The following is a 14114-nucleotide window of genomic DNA, read 5'->3' on the forward strand; positions in this document are numbered from 1 at the left end:
AATATGAATCTACTTGTAGTTACTGTGGAACAAAGAAACTTCAAAGATAGATCAAAGACATGAACTGCTGAACTACATTTCATTAGGAAGTTCCAATCTATCAACAAGTGTTTGAAATAGGATAACAAGTATTTTGTGATAAGAAATTGTTAATTGCTTTACCAGCTGCCAGGTCAGTGCAAGGCCAACATTTGTAAAGTAATACCCACTGTCGATACCTCCTGCATTCAATTTCTCTGATTTCATTCTATACAATCCCATTACCAATCAGCTCTACTGCATATATACCAGAATTTCAAAGTACTATTTAATGAATCTGTTAAAGTAGGCTCTAGCCCATGAAACCATATGCTAGAATAAATATGGTCACCTTTAAGGTTCCATAGGATACTTTGTTCCTGTTTAGAAATAAACTGTAGACAGGAATTATGAAAGGTAAACAAAGGTTGTGTTCTTCTGAAACACGACCTGGGGAAATAAATCACCCTAAAGACAAATCCTCATCTATTTAAACTATTTGACACAAAGTTAACTAGAACTCCAAACCCCCAAGTGGCTTTCTTTATTTCTTCTTCATGCCTCATGGGAAATCTAAATGCTTCTCTGTGTCAATGCCAATTACTTGAGAGAAAATAGTCTTTGAAAATAGTCTTTAATACATCAACAGAGGAAGGAGTGCAGAAAGCACTCTTTCAATATACATGAATGATGATGATTCAAAATGTCTTTCTACAAAATAAAAGACAAAGGAATTTCACAGTGCTTTCTAAATATTATGCTAGTTTCAGGGATCAAGAAAAATCACATTCAGATTTTTGGGTTTTAGGTTATTGTTGTTTTGTTTGGAAAGCTCATAGCTAATTCATGTAACAAGAATCAATGTTTCAATGGTTTTTAGAGACAAATGTTAAGTTACCAACAACCAGGTCAGCCCTAAATTTAAGTTATGTCCAACATATTACACTCCCTGGTATTGGTTTCAGAATTCACCATGATGGGAAAGAGCTAATGTAAAAATAAGAACTAGATGGTAAATGTAAAATGTGTTAACACGTCCCAGCCATTTTGTTTAATAAGCTGTCCAATACTCCTAATTTGCACATCATTTTCATGGATGCACAGCAAACACCAAGGCAGTGTGTTAACATGCTACACTGAATTTACAATATCTTCTACAATATGATGAGGATGGATTCATATCAAAAGTTAAAGCAAAGCCTGGTGTTTGTTTGTTTTTCTTCTTCCCATTTTTCCACCTAAGAAAAATATGTATCTTCACCATGTTTGTTATCTACAGTAAAAACCATGCCAGAGATTTTTACCTGCTAAGGAGTCAGAATTATAGTTATTTCCTTCCTTTTAAATTACCATTTCAGAGGACACTGTATTTCTTTCTCTATTTTAAAGAGAAGGGCAAGGGCAAGTATAAATGGTTAATAGCAAAATGTGGGCAAGCTCTCATTAAATCCCATTACTTAATTCCATTAACTAAATGACTGAATTGTAGTGAGTGTTGCTGACAGCAGAAGTTTACAACTGTTTCCAATTAACTGATTGTGTTTCTATAAAACTAGAAGCATGAACTGCTGCCCATTTTTGACAGCTCCACCAACACTACAAGCAAGAGAGAGAGAGAGAGAGAGAGAGAGGGAGGGAGAGGGAGAGAGAGATTGTGTCTGTTACTAAGCAAATTCTTCATTAGGGAGTCTTCATTTCACTTCCTACATCTATTATTTAAGATAGGTCATACGCTGCAATAATGGAAAGACTGAACAGTATTACAGATGAGAAAGCAGAAACGAAAGCTGACTACATAGGATTGTTGTTTTTTTTCCAATTTGGAGGTCATTTGTAAATACCAGGCAACTTTTCAATTTCTGTCAGAGGAATCACATACCTAAGTGGATTCTGCAATTACCCCGATTCTTATACCATAAGGAAAGATATAAATCCAATGACCTCTCAAGTTGCATAACTATAGAATTTGTAAGGATCATTCTGGCTTTATTAATTTTATTAGTCAAAACATTTACCAAATTATAGATTCACCTACCAAGTGATAATTTGTCCCTTGAATTTACCGTATTTTTCCGTGTACAAGACTCCCCCAAATTTCTAACCCGAAAATTCAGAAATCAATATTTTAAACATTAGAAAGGAACACATTTTTATTTAGGAATTAGGCAACATTTACAAGCCAGTACAGAGAGGGTGGGAGGAGGTGGGTCCCAGCAGGGAGGTGCATGCATACCCCACTCCGGATCAGCTTGCAGGCAAGGAGCAAGAGCACAGGCTGCTTTGGGTCAGCAGAAGCAAAAATGGAGAGGGAGGGAGGTGCATACATACCCCACTCCGGATCAGCTTGCAGGCAAGGAGCAAGAGCACCGGCTGATACAGGTCAGCAGAAGCAAAAACGGAAAGGGAGGGAGGAGGTGGGTCCCGGCAGGGAGGTGCATACACACCCCACTCTGGATTGGCTTGCAGGCAAGGAGTTACAGCGTTGGCTGCTTCAGGTCAGCAGAAGCAAAAACGGGTGGGTCCCAGCATGAAGGTACCTCCAGACCCCACTGGCCAGCATAAGGTAGGCAGTTTTGCTACTGCATGGTTTTCTCTTAGGTTACTTCCATGTAAAAGATGACCCTCAATTTTTCCTACAATGATTTTAGGAAAAAGTATCGTCTTTTACACGGAAAGTAATCCTTAGCGCAATAGGTGTTTCTCAGAAGGTGGTGCTGGCAGATTACAGCTCTTCCCCATGAGAAATGTTCTAGCTCCATCGCATTTTTCACACTTTTCAGTACTCTCCATAAACCTAATGGGTGAAGTCATTAACATGTCTGAAGCACACTGTCACCACTATGCAAGTAGTGCACAATTTTATCAAATTCATCAACATTTCTTCTCTCTTGCTACATTAGATTTGAAGAGTGTTCTACAAGTAATTATATGGGGCAGGTAACATTAAAGAAAGATGAATGAACTAGTACATACAACACGAAGAAGCTGATTATGATCAAGTCCGCAGAGCCAGGTATGGAGATTAGGCTATGCCTTTGATAGGGTCAAATTCCCCTAGAGCTCCAGTTTCTCTTCAAATAGATATCAAGGTAATATGCTTGGATGGGTGTGCATTTGTTTCAACCCTGTTATTCTCAATTTCCGAGCTGAATAACTATTTAATATAAATGACTAAGACCTCCCTCCAGACACAAATATTATCTCCAGCTGTACTACATTATCTATTCGACTGTCGCTCTCTCAAGTGTACAAGAAATATGCAAGAGTCACATGACATACTTTGAGTTTATTTAATTAGCTAAGTAGCCCATTCAGTAGCACCAGCGTGCAATATACAGTCCAAAACTCAGGGTGCTGAAATGTGGCAGTATAATGGGATGGGTTAGAATGCCTCTGCCCTGCTTCACTGTATCTGAAAGTCAGTTCAATTTACCCTCTGCAAGTGAGGGCCTGTATAGAATATATGGAGCTAAGTTCAATATAGCAAAAGCAGAGCAAAAGTCTATGTTAATGCAGTTGTGCTAGAGTATATCATTTGTTGTGCATCTGCACACACAAAAATGTACTGAATATCACCCTTGCAGTTACTCTGGAAATGTAAAATTACTCTTATAATGTATTGTGAACTAGCACAGTGGCATCACTGAATTCAGACTGAGTTCTGGGAAGACATACAGAAAGAAGAGCCAATGAATGTTCAACAGGAGACTCACGACTTACAGCTGAGCAAGTGTGACTACCAGCGTAATCCTAAGCACATCTGTTTAGGAATAAACTGTTGAGCATTCATAACATACAAAGGACTTCTGCCCAAACTGTTCTTTGAACAACTTAATAGTTACTTGTCCAACAAGAACAAAAAGAAAGGCAAAAAGTTTATTATAAATATATTCAACTAGTGTTCTAGAGCTGACTAACTTTTCTTCCACATTTGCTTAACTACAAACAAGTACTATGAATGTTATTTTAAGATTTAAAAAAGAGAGAAATTAAGTTAATTGTTTTATTTACAACAACAGAACCTATGACCGTGTCCTGAATCTGGCTTGCAGTCTCAAATATGGTAAACCCATTGAATCAACGGAAATTTCAAAGTTTTGAATCACCATTCGGCAACTAGTTCAACAAGTCTATTCTAACCAAGACTAACAGCTGTATTTAGGCCTGGATCATAGAGAACAATCATAGCATATACTGTTCCTAGCAATGCAGTTCAGAGCTCCATACAGCAAATAGTTTATATAAGTAACTCCCTGGATGGCTTGGGCAAATTTTTCCTTTCCAATGTAACCCATCCTCCCAAACATAGAATACTAACGTGGTGATTAAAAATCATTTGAACTGCTTAGGCAAATACAGCTCTGCAATTCTACCAACACAGATGTTTCACACTTATACCTACAGTAGATGCATGTAAAAAATGGTCATTAGACTCTACCATTTGACTTTAAGAATCTTAAAATTTGATGCGAAAAGCTGTTTAAAGAACCCTCCATTCCACTCACAAGATCAGTGGGAAGATAATAGAAGAAGGCAAAGGACCCAGTTTTCAAATGAACTGAAGTCACAAAATTGAATTTAGCTCACCAGGCTGTGAAGCAGGGGAATAGTAACTGGTCCCCCCCCCCCGCCAGAAAAAGCATTTTAAATGAAGTGCTTAGGAAAGACAAGAGCACAGTGGAAAATCAGCACTTTGAAATAACAACAGTTAAAGTACTAAAACACCATCTCCCAGTATATTTCAGATGCACAAGGAAGTAAGATAAACAAAACATTTAGAGTACTGTATATCAATCAGTACTGGAAAAACATATAACTTTGCTTTTAAAATATCCAATGTATTACTTAATGCATAGCCTGCATAATTAACTTGTAAACAGCCCAGAGAGTGCTTGAAGCACTACGGGGCAGTATATACGCAGCAAGCTTTGCTTTAATATAGTGACTTTTCAGAAACAGATCCAAGTAGGAACATGTGGAAGTTGAGAACTGAATGTGAATTTGTTACCGCTAAATGATCCAGCAGTAATTCTGATACTCTCCAGAGAGCTAATATTAAAGGAACAGCACAGCTGATGAAATTTTCATTCAGATTATTACTACTATTATTTCAGAAAGGCAAAGTATGAATTACTACCCAAAGCAGCTTCCATAAACATAAAAAGCAGCAATCAACAGAAAAATTTACAAATAAAATTTGGCCTGGAATAAAGAAGCACTTTAGAATTAGAAGGTTTTTCAAAGATGCCCAAATTTATAAAATTATGTAATAAACTTTTTTTAAGCAGCTAACTTAATAAAACCTTTCTAAACACTGGAAGAAGATGCCAATACATATAACCCACATTTCTGTGCCATTCCCTTTTATATTTGCCTCTCATAAGATACATTTCTAAATGTCACAGCAATACTCTATGACTTTTCATGAATGTCAACAGTATTTGCATTAGGTTGATGCAGTATTGCTTGCACTCTCTTATTTCTCCAGAAATACAAGGGACTCCCAGAAGAGCAGAAGTGCATTGTCAGACCAAGCCCCAACATCTACAGAGAGCTAATGAGGAGCATTCAAGCAAAGAAGGATGGATATGGCTCGCCAGAAGTCAGCCATATGAACTCATATTTAGTGTTGCCAAATACAAAGTCTTACAAACTTTTGTAAGCTCAAGAACCAGGCCATGGAGTGCCTTCTTGGGGCTCTTCCAGGGGAACAGAACAAGAACTAACAACCTGTCAGCTGGCTGGCCCAGTAAGTAACCAAGTAAAGAATGGAAGGAGGGAGTGCTCCACTTGACATAGGAAGAAATGCAGGGGAGGGATCCTCTGTGCAAGCCCTTCCTCTGGTGTGACTTTCTCTCCAGTACTTACCAGTGATTTAGTTCATGGCAGACACAACTGCCATGTTGTGCATCCACATAAATTACCAAAGATACATCTTCTCATCTTAAGGGGTGTCGCGGGCCACAGTAAAGCACACAGTGATCCTACTCACCCTCACAGTGATCCTGTGGCAAATGAACTCAGCAGAACAGTACAGGAAAAATATCAAGTTACCCTCAAGAGTACAGTCACCGACTTCTTCCATACACAAAGAGAAGAACGCTAGTCCCAAAGAACTTTTCTTATTGAGAAGGCTTAGGCCAAGTTTGAAGTGCCACGTTTTGTTGTCCGTGAACTATTGTGAATTCACACAGATAGAGGCCACAGTTTTGTTCCTTCTCCCTAGATGCACCTCAAGATGCATGTGTGCAACAATCCCGGATCATGTCACTGACTGACAGAAGTTTTCCAGCTGCACCACTTTTTACGAAGTTACATTATACATTATATCAATGCATAGGCATTACACATATACATACACAAAGATTTGTTCACATAACTGAATTTAATAAATATAGATCTTGGGCTGCTGAGCATTTGAAGCTATATTCTGAGTTCACAAGCAGACTTCATTATGAAAGTACAAGATTAGACAACCCCCCCCCCCCCTGTCCAAAAAGGAAAAAAAAAGATTTCAAATTTCTTACAGGCTCCCAACAGGCTGCTTAAGCCAGACCCCGCTGCCCCATGACACTGAGCAGCAGATCATTAAGCTTCCAGCTATGCATAAAATGCAGCAGCCAGGAGGGAGAGAAAGAAAGTTAGGTTTCATTCCTCTCCTGCAGCCACAAAAGAAGGAAACCCAGAAAGCCGACACAATGAAGGGCTGACAGGCAATATCTTTTTTGTCTCCAAAAGTGCAACTCTCCTTTTCCCGCCGCCATCCCATCTCAGATACCTTTGATGTCTGCAGAACAAAAGCGTCCCTCACCCCTGCTGCTCCAAAGAACTGAGAGGTGAGCCGGCCAGGGGGGAAAGGAGTCCGGCGGGGAGGGGAGGGGAGGGGAGAGAGGGCAAAGGGAAGCGACACCCCTCCAACCCCCCCCCGTCTCTCCCTCCCTCCTCCTCTCTGGTAATTGCAATGTCAAGTGGAGGGGAACCCAACACACATACACACCATGCTGCTGCTGCAGCAGCCCGAGGCTCTGCAGGCACGAGGACCGAGCTTCTCCCTCTCTCTCCCGCAGAGCAGAGGCAGACGCCCCCCTTCCTCATTTCCCAAGCCCAGTGAGGGAAATGAGGCACAAACGACTACCATAAAGAAGTGTGCGTGTGTTGGGGCGGGAGGGGGGTGTACCTTTGCGAAGACAGAAATCTTGAAGATAACAAAAGGGCGCTCAGCGACGTCCTCCGCCCCAATGCCCCTTCAGAGCCTGCCTGCCCGCCCGCTCAGCCCCCCCCATCCAAAGTTTTGCGATGAGAAACTCCCCCCCTACCTCCCAGAAGGTCAAAAGCGAGGGTGGGAAGGACCTGCACGTCTCCCGCGCGCCTCAGGGCAGAGTTCCACGAAGTTTCTCCCCCCCCCCCATACACACACACACACACACATACACACCGGCCAGCGCCCCCTGAGGCCACTTGTGCAGCCCTCCCTCCCTTCCCGCCTCCGGGGTCCATTCAGAGGCCGACAGCAACCGGCCAAAGGGTTCCCAAGAGAAAGAGCGCCCGACTTACCTCGCGGTCCTCCAACCTGCTTGCTCAGAAGGGGGCGGAGGAAACTCCTCGGCAAGTCCCAGCACGGGGGAAGGAAAAGGAAGAGCGGTCCCCAGGAGGCGAAAGACGCGCCAGGCACTGAGGGTTTCTCCCGGCAAAAGCTTGCCCGATGGGCTGCCCCCTTCTCCTCTCCAGAGCCGCCAGGAAGAGGGAGGAAAAAAAGAGGCGAGCGGTGGCTTCTTGCTTTACTACTGCTGCCGCCGCCGCTGCCGCCGCCAGAGCAGCTGGGACTGACTCAAGGGTTTTCCCTGCAAACTCCTCTCGCGCCTCTTTGCAGCCGCAAGCTCGCGCGCGCCCTCGCGCACAACACACACACACAAGCCGGCTGGGCCGCACTGCGGCTGCCCCGACTCAACCCAGCGCGCACCGCTCGCCCGCCCGCCCCCTTTGGCCGTCAGGGGTTCCATAGAGTCGCCAGTCCCGTGGGATCCTAGCCTGGGCGAGTTTGGCGGTGCCGGGTGGGGCCAACCTGTTGAGACGGAGAGGCGCGCGCAGGGGGTGGTGGTGTGTGCATGTGTGTGTGTGTTAAATCGCGTTATTGCCAGCGAGACCGAGGATAAATCTGCCAAAAGAAATTATTCAAATAGGCAGCGAGGAAAACGACAGCTGGCAATTAGTTACCCTTCTGTTCCCAACACGCGAAAAAGTTCTGCGTGGCCCAAAAACGGGCACACTCCGCCGAAGTGGAGGAGTTCCCCCTCCCCATATAAAACGGGAATTTTTCAATTTTTCAGGAAGATCTCCGATTGACATGTATTGACACAGGTAAGGAGATCTGAAAAGGTGACGCAGGGCCAGACCTGTTTTGCCCTTAAAATGGTTGCTGCTCTGAACCTGAGAGAGAAGTTGAAACAACAAATTGGCATCAGTCTTTCAATGCAGGTAACTTCTCTGGCACCCTAAACGCGCTGCTTTTCCAAGAGATCGCTTTCAGCCGTGTTGGGGACGTCACCCTAACCTGATACCATTTCCACCAAAAGGCTGTCCAAAGGTGTAAATACTGCATTTTGTAGAAAAATGAGAAATACTCTTTTTACACTGAGACTGAGCTAGTGTTAATCTGTTGCACCAGAAAACCCTACTCTCCTGCAAAATAATGTTCTGACAGCCTAAAGCAGGCCCGGGAAACATGAGATCTTCCAGAAACTGGGCAGCAGTTCCCATCACCCCTCAAGCCTGGCTATGATGCCTAAGGCTGGTGGGAGCTGCAGTTCAACCACATTTGGAAAGTCACCTACTTCCCACTTCTCAAGGGGGAAAAAAGCAGACTTATCATGGCATAAAGTTTGTCTGGGCCAGAAGCCACTTCCTCTGATATTCCTTGGACATAGGATCCTGGCATTGTGGCTTTTTGTGTTATCATTCCCTTTGGAAAGAGGTCAAGAGATTAATCACTGAAAGGTGTTTTTGTTTCCATCTGCAGGAAATCTTTACAAATTAAATTGATTGATCTATTGAAGACGTGGAAGTTGAGTCATGGCAACTGGACTTCTTTCTTCTTAGGTTGAAACATTTTGCTGCTCATCCAAGCAGCTTCAACATGGTATAAAAGCGTGCAAGTAGCAATGTTCATTTCCCACTTCTCAGAACCAGAGGAAATAAATATTTTTTTCCAAGTTGTATTCTGTTTGATTTTTTAAAAAGGGGGGGGGGACTTGCTTTTTCTAACGGGCAGGTACTGCCTGTTTTACTTGCCCTTTCTCCAGTGTCATTGACTGACAGTGACCTTGGTGAAAAAAACTGCCACGTTTCTGTGACAACCGCAGTAGCACCCTGTTCCCACTTTCATGGCTTGCAACAGGCGTGTTTTCCAGCTGTCCCTGTAATTGATGTATTTCAGCAACGATGTGTCCCTGGTGATGCTTCTTTATACTTGTAAAGAAATAAGATGTTCAGATAACATGCCACCATGATCATTTGCCTCCATTGCTTTTTGCTGCACTGAGGTAGGCATGAAAGGTGTTGGTATCCAAAGGCTTGCCTGCTGACTGAAGTTGTACATGTCTCTGCTGCTCAATCTCTGCTTTAAAATGTTACTTAAGAACTCCTGTTGGAACAGTTTAGACCAAATTATTTACAGTATTTATTGATTTATTTTATTTTATTTGTATCCTGCCCATCTGGTCTATACGACCACTCTAGGCGGCTTCCAATATAACATAAAGAACAATAAAATAACACAAGAATATTACATACGTCTTCCAATAACAAATTACAATATTCATATACAAATACAAATACAAATACAGTACCCTCATCTCTAGTAGGTACTGTATATATAAAGAACCAATAGATCATAAACTTTCATTTGAGTGGACTCCACTGTCAAACATTATAAATTTGATGTGGGAGTTATAATTCTCTTTGTAATTTACTTGGATCGCTGTTTGTAATATATTTTCTCAAATTAGACCATAGGATCAGATAAATTATTGTGAGATGGGTCCAATCCTACAAGAGGGTGGAAACAAATAATCATTTTGAACATGTTTGTGTAATCTACATGAGACAAGTTACATTCCTTTTTTGTGTATAACAACTCTGCAACTCTGGATTCCCTATTATTCCCTAAAAAAATAAGTGTGTGTGATGCCTAGAGACTGAATCTGACCATTTTGATTCTGTAGCCCCCATGTATAGTTGCATCAAAAAGTGGTTAATAAGTGGATTCATAGGCCTAGAACAAGTGGCTCTCAATGGACACAGATGTCTGCAGGGCGAGAGACTTGGCCTTCTTTTTTCTAATTTGGATGCACAGTGTGGCTGGTTGATCAGGCAAAACACATTGTTCCACTACTGACAAAGCCTCAGCTGTTGTACACAGGATCTCTTATTTTCCTGCTCTTTGGTCTGTTTCACTGTCAGTTGCTAGTGTCTTGCAACCTTCTCTGTTCATTGTTTCTCCATTTTATTTCCTTTTATCACAGGAAGCTTCTCCTACAAGTGTTCAAATTTATTCTACATTTGCGGTAACAAAGCAAAAGTCCTGAATGCAACCCCAACAAAGAAATTCTAATATAACAGTATCTGAAGGGTAAATAAAGGATTTTAAGAAAATTGTGGGATTGCTACCTTATAATGTCCTAAAACAAGTCACAGTTGCATTTGGTTATTTCGTTCTCCATTATTTTTATAGTTACTCTAAAATAAAATACAGTTCTCCTTTGAATTACATGAACCTGAACACTTGCATGTGAAGCCACCTGTGATAAAGGAAATAAAATGGAGAAACAATAAACAGAGGTTTTGGTTATATGTGGTATTTTTTTCAATAAATAAATAAAGATTCAATAAATACTGTGCCCCTGGCCACCTAGAACCCCACAGGTTCAACACCAAAAGTGTCAAAGCAATTGCTTCCCGCCCCCCGACAGAATATCTCTAATTCAGCCTCTAGATCGGGGGGGGGGTCATAATGACCTTCAAGGCTTATTATAGTATTTTAAGGAAAGGATTGTCAATGCTGTGAAGGGAAAACCTGATACAGAGAATTGTTCCCTGTGTGTGTGAATCAACTGTTTATGGTTTGTACTTACATGGGGGGGGGGCATAAGGGTTATATAGTAGGACCCCCATATCCACTGGAGATTGGTTCCAAGACTCCCTCTGTGGATACAGAAAACCATGGATAATAGCAAATATCATTGGATACTGATTTTGTGGATAAGGGAGTCCTACTGTACACAGATTCTGAACTACACAGAGATCCTCTGCCCCTTACCCCAGTGTTTTTGAAGGAAAACGTGTAGAAATTTCCTATGCCTCTCAAAAATACAGAGCTTCTCACCCTGATTTAACTTTTTTTTTTAAAAAAAAAGCCCTCAATTATTTAATGTATTTTTATATGAAGTAACTATAACTGTGATGCTGTGGAATCAGAAAGCCATGATGCAGTTCTCCAGTCACAGAAGCGGCAGTATTACATCATCGGAGGTACACATCAGTCTTTCTTTAAAACTAAAAATATCAAAGGAAATACATTTATACATTTTAAATTAAGAAATTATATTTTTAGAAAGCACTTATAGGCAGCCACACTGGCTCTCTCTTGCAACACTTTGCTTACACACGTCATTATTGACACATATTGTGATATATTTAGGCTCAGAGCAACTTAATATTTTATCCAAGAGTCCTCAATTGTATAGATAAGGAAGCATCATCCCTCTTATGAAAGTATCCAGAGCAACAACAAAAATAGCCTCTCTCTTGTTTGTGTTTGCACTGCTGCTTTATCTCCATTTATGCTAAACATAAAATTAACTGAATCAATTAATTATTATTGAGAAAAGGTCTGTCTCATAGCTAACGAAATCTGCTTGAATTGCTAAGAAATGGATCTCAGGAAATTCACTAGGGTTTTTTTTCCAAATGCATATGGATTTGACAGAATTGGAATTGTGTTCAAGAATAGGTTGGATGGATGCCATCTCACAAAAGGACCCCCAATGGCTTAATTGCAATTACAGTACTCTAATTGCCCAATAGGTCAGGTCCTAAGACTAATAAATAGATGACTTCGTGCATCATAAAAAGCAGAGGGAAGCAAATAAATCACTCTCTTTTGGGTTCAGTTGCTTCATTTAGAAACTCCTGGCCATTGACAGTTCAAGCAAGCAAAACTGAAAAGGAAATCAATAGTAATATTCTTTGTAAAGAAGATGCAGGATGTGGAGATGTTGGACAAAGATGTACAGGCTTCTGAAAATACAGTGTGAACTAAGGAAAATATACACAATTAATCATGAGTCATTGGGCCTTATGTAAGATAACTTTTGAGCTGCCTTGGGGCCAGGTTCCTCAGTCAGCATGACTACAGTGGCTGGTGCAGGATGCTGGCAAATGTGGCCCCCCAAAAAGTAAGATTTACAATTTCTGCCCAGTACCATGTTTCATCAGGTACCTCAAAGTCTTCAGAAGGGCTGAGGAAGATGTGAACCTTCAAATATCTCATGAGCCTCAACTATTACTATTGGTGGTCAGGGATTATGGCACCTGTAATTTAATAAAATCTGGTCACAGAACCAGAATCTAAAGTTGGGTTAGACAAACCGTGGCTCTCTGGTTTGTTGAACAGTACCTCCCATCAGAACTGGCCACTGTTATTAGTACTGCGTGATCACCCCTTGTCTGAAGGTTTAGCAATGAAAGTCATGCTACAAGTTTGCTCCGAGTGCCTGGTTACTCTGACTGGATCTGTCATTCTGGTTTTGCCTTAAAATGATGCAGGATTAGAAGATTTAACACTAAATAACCTAAGGCTGCAGTTTTATAGTCTTCATCCTGGGAATAGGTCCAGTTGAACTCAGGGGAACTCTCATTCAAGCAAACATGAATAGCATTGCAGTGTTAATTATTTTTAAAGGCTTGAATGACTCCTGAAGGACGATTCCGTTGCAAGAGTTGAGTTTGAGACCAGTGCTTGGCAGATTGTTTGTGGGAAACAGGAATCTGGCACTTGGAGTAGGCAGAAGGAGAAACTGAAGTACCATAGGCTGAAGGATCTCTTACTACAGGTTTGGTACAGGCTACCAGATCTGCTGGCTTCTTCACCCACATTCATGCTTTGCTTGAATATTCCTAAGTAAAATTAATTATGTGAAGATTCCATAAAGCTGAGCTGGTATACTCTAAATCTTCTAGTCATCATCATGTGCTATCCAATCACATCTGAATTATGTCAACCATTTCTAGAATTTCCTATGTACAGAGTACTCAGAGGTGGTCTGCCCTTCTTCTAGGAGTGCTTTCGAACCATTCAGCTGGCCCAAGGCCACACAGACTGCTGCTTCTCATGGGAGGCACAGTGGGGAATCAGCTCCCAACTTTTGATTCTGCAGCCAGGTGCCACAACTCACGAAGCTATGCAGGCAGCCAAAACTTCTTGCCCCTTGGGGAAATTGAACGTATAACAGGAGCGTACAGAAGATGAAGTATTCCTAACACCTGCAGCCTAATACAGAAACTATTTATCAAGCTGTATCAATAGCAAACTTTTAGATATCATACTGTGCTATCTAGTTACCATATAATGAATTAGTTCGAAAAAGTAATTTTCAGTGTCTGCAAATGGCCATTAATCTCACCAATGCAAGATGAATTTGCCTCTAAGTACAGTAAATAATTTAGGACTGACGTGTTACAATTCAGTCTTTTAACAGAGAGAAGCAAGTCTCTCTAAGCTAAGTGGAGTTTGATCCCTGATTTTTTTTTTTAAGTACTATTTTTGTCATTGTCGTTCAGTTGCTTTGCCTGTGCTACTTATACAGCAGTCATCTAGGAAATCTTTATGAAATCAACTCAACATCTGATTTGTTTATATAGTGTCAAAGAAATATTCCAACAATTTGTCTGATTCCTGTCCAGGCTAGTGCTTGCAACTGATTTATTTCTCAAGTTTCCATTTCTTTCAAAAGACCCATTTCATGATACAATAAGAACAGCAGTCCCATACAGTATCACTTAATTGTATAGCTGAAAGCATGCTTGGTTATGATTAATTC

At 41.3% G+C, this 14114-nt stretch overlaps 1 protein-coding gene and 1 long non-coding RNA gene across 6 annotated transcripts in view; one reads left to right on the forward strand and one right to left on the reverse strand.

Moving 5' to 3' along the window:
• The window catches only part of KANK1 (KN motif and ankyrin repeat domains 1), a 142042-nt gene extending 134272 nt beyond the window's left edge, over positions 1 to 7770 (reverse strand). For 2 of the 5 annotated variants that reach the window (XM_072992168.2, XM_020805656.3), the window contains exon 1: positions 7573 to 7770. The gene's annotated coding sequence lies outside the window, so the exon portion shown is untranslated. Of the gene's footprint in view, positions 1 to 6796; positions 6914 to 7015; positions 7406 to 7572 lie in introns of those variants that run through there. The other 3 variants (XM_072992167.2, XM_072992165.2, XM_072992164.2) reach the window with 3 other exon arrangements.
• Positions 6572 to 9231, forward strand: LOC110085454 (uncharacterized). The gene is made up of 3 exons (XR_002301636.3): positions 6572 to 6854; positions 8346 to 8376; positions 9035 to 9231. It is a non-coding gene; the product is annotated as an uncharacterized LOC110085454 (long non-coding RNA).
• Positions 9232 to 14114: the final 4883 nt, after the last annotated feature.

This window comes from Pogona vitticeps, chromosome 2, assembly GCF_051106095.1.
Source record: "Pogona vitticeps strain Pit_001003342236 chromosome 2, PviZW2.1, whole genome shotgun sequence".
Taxonomy (NCBI): Eukaryota; Metazoa; Chordata; class Lepidosauria; order Squamata; family Agamidae; genus Pogona; species Pogona vitticeps.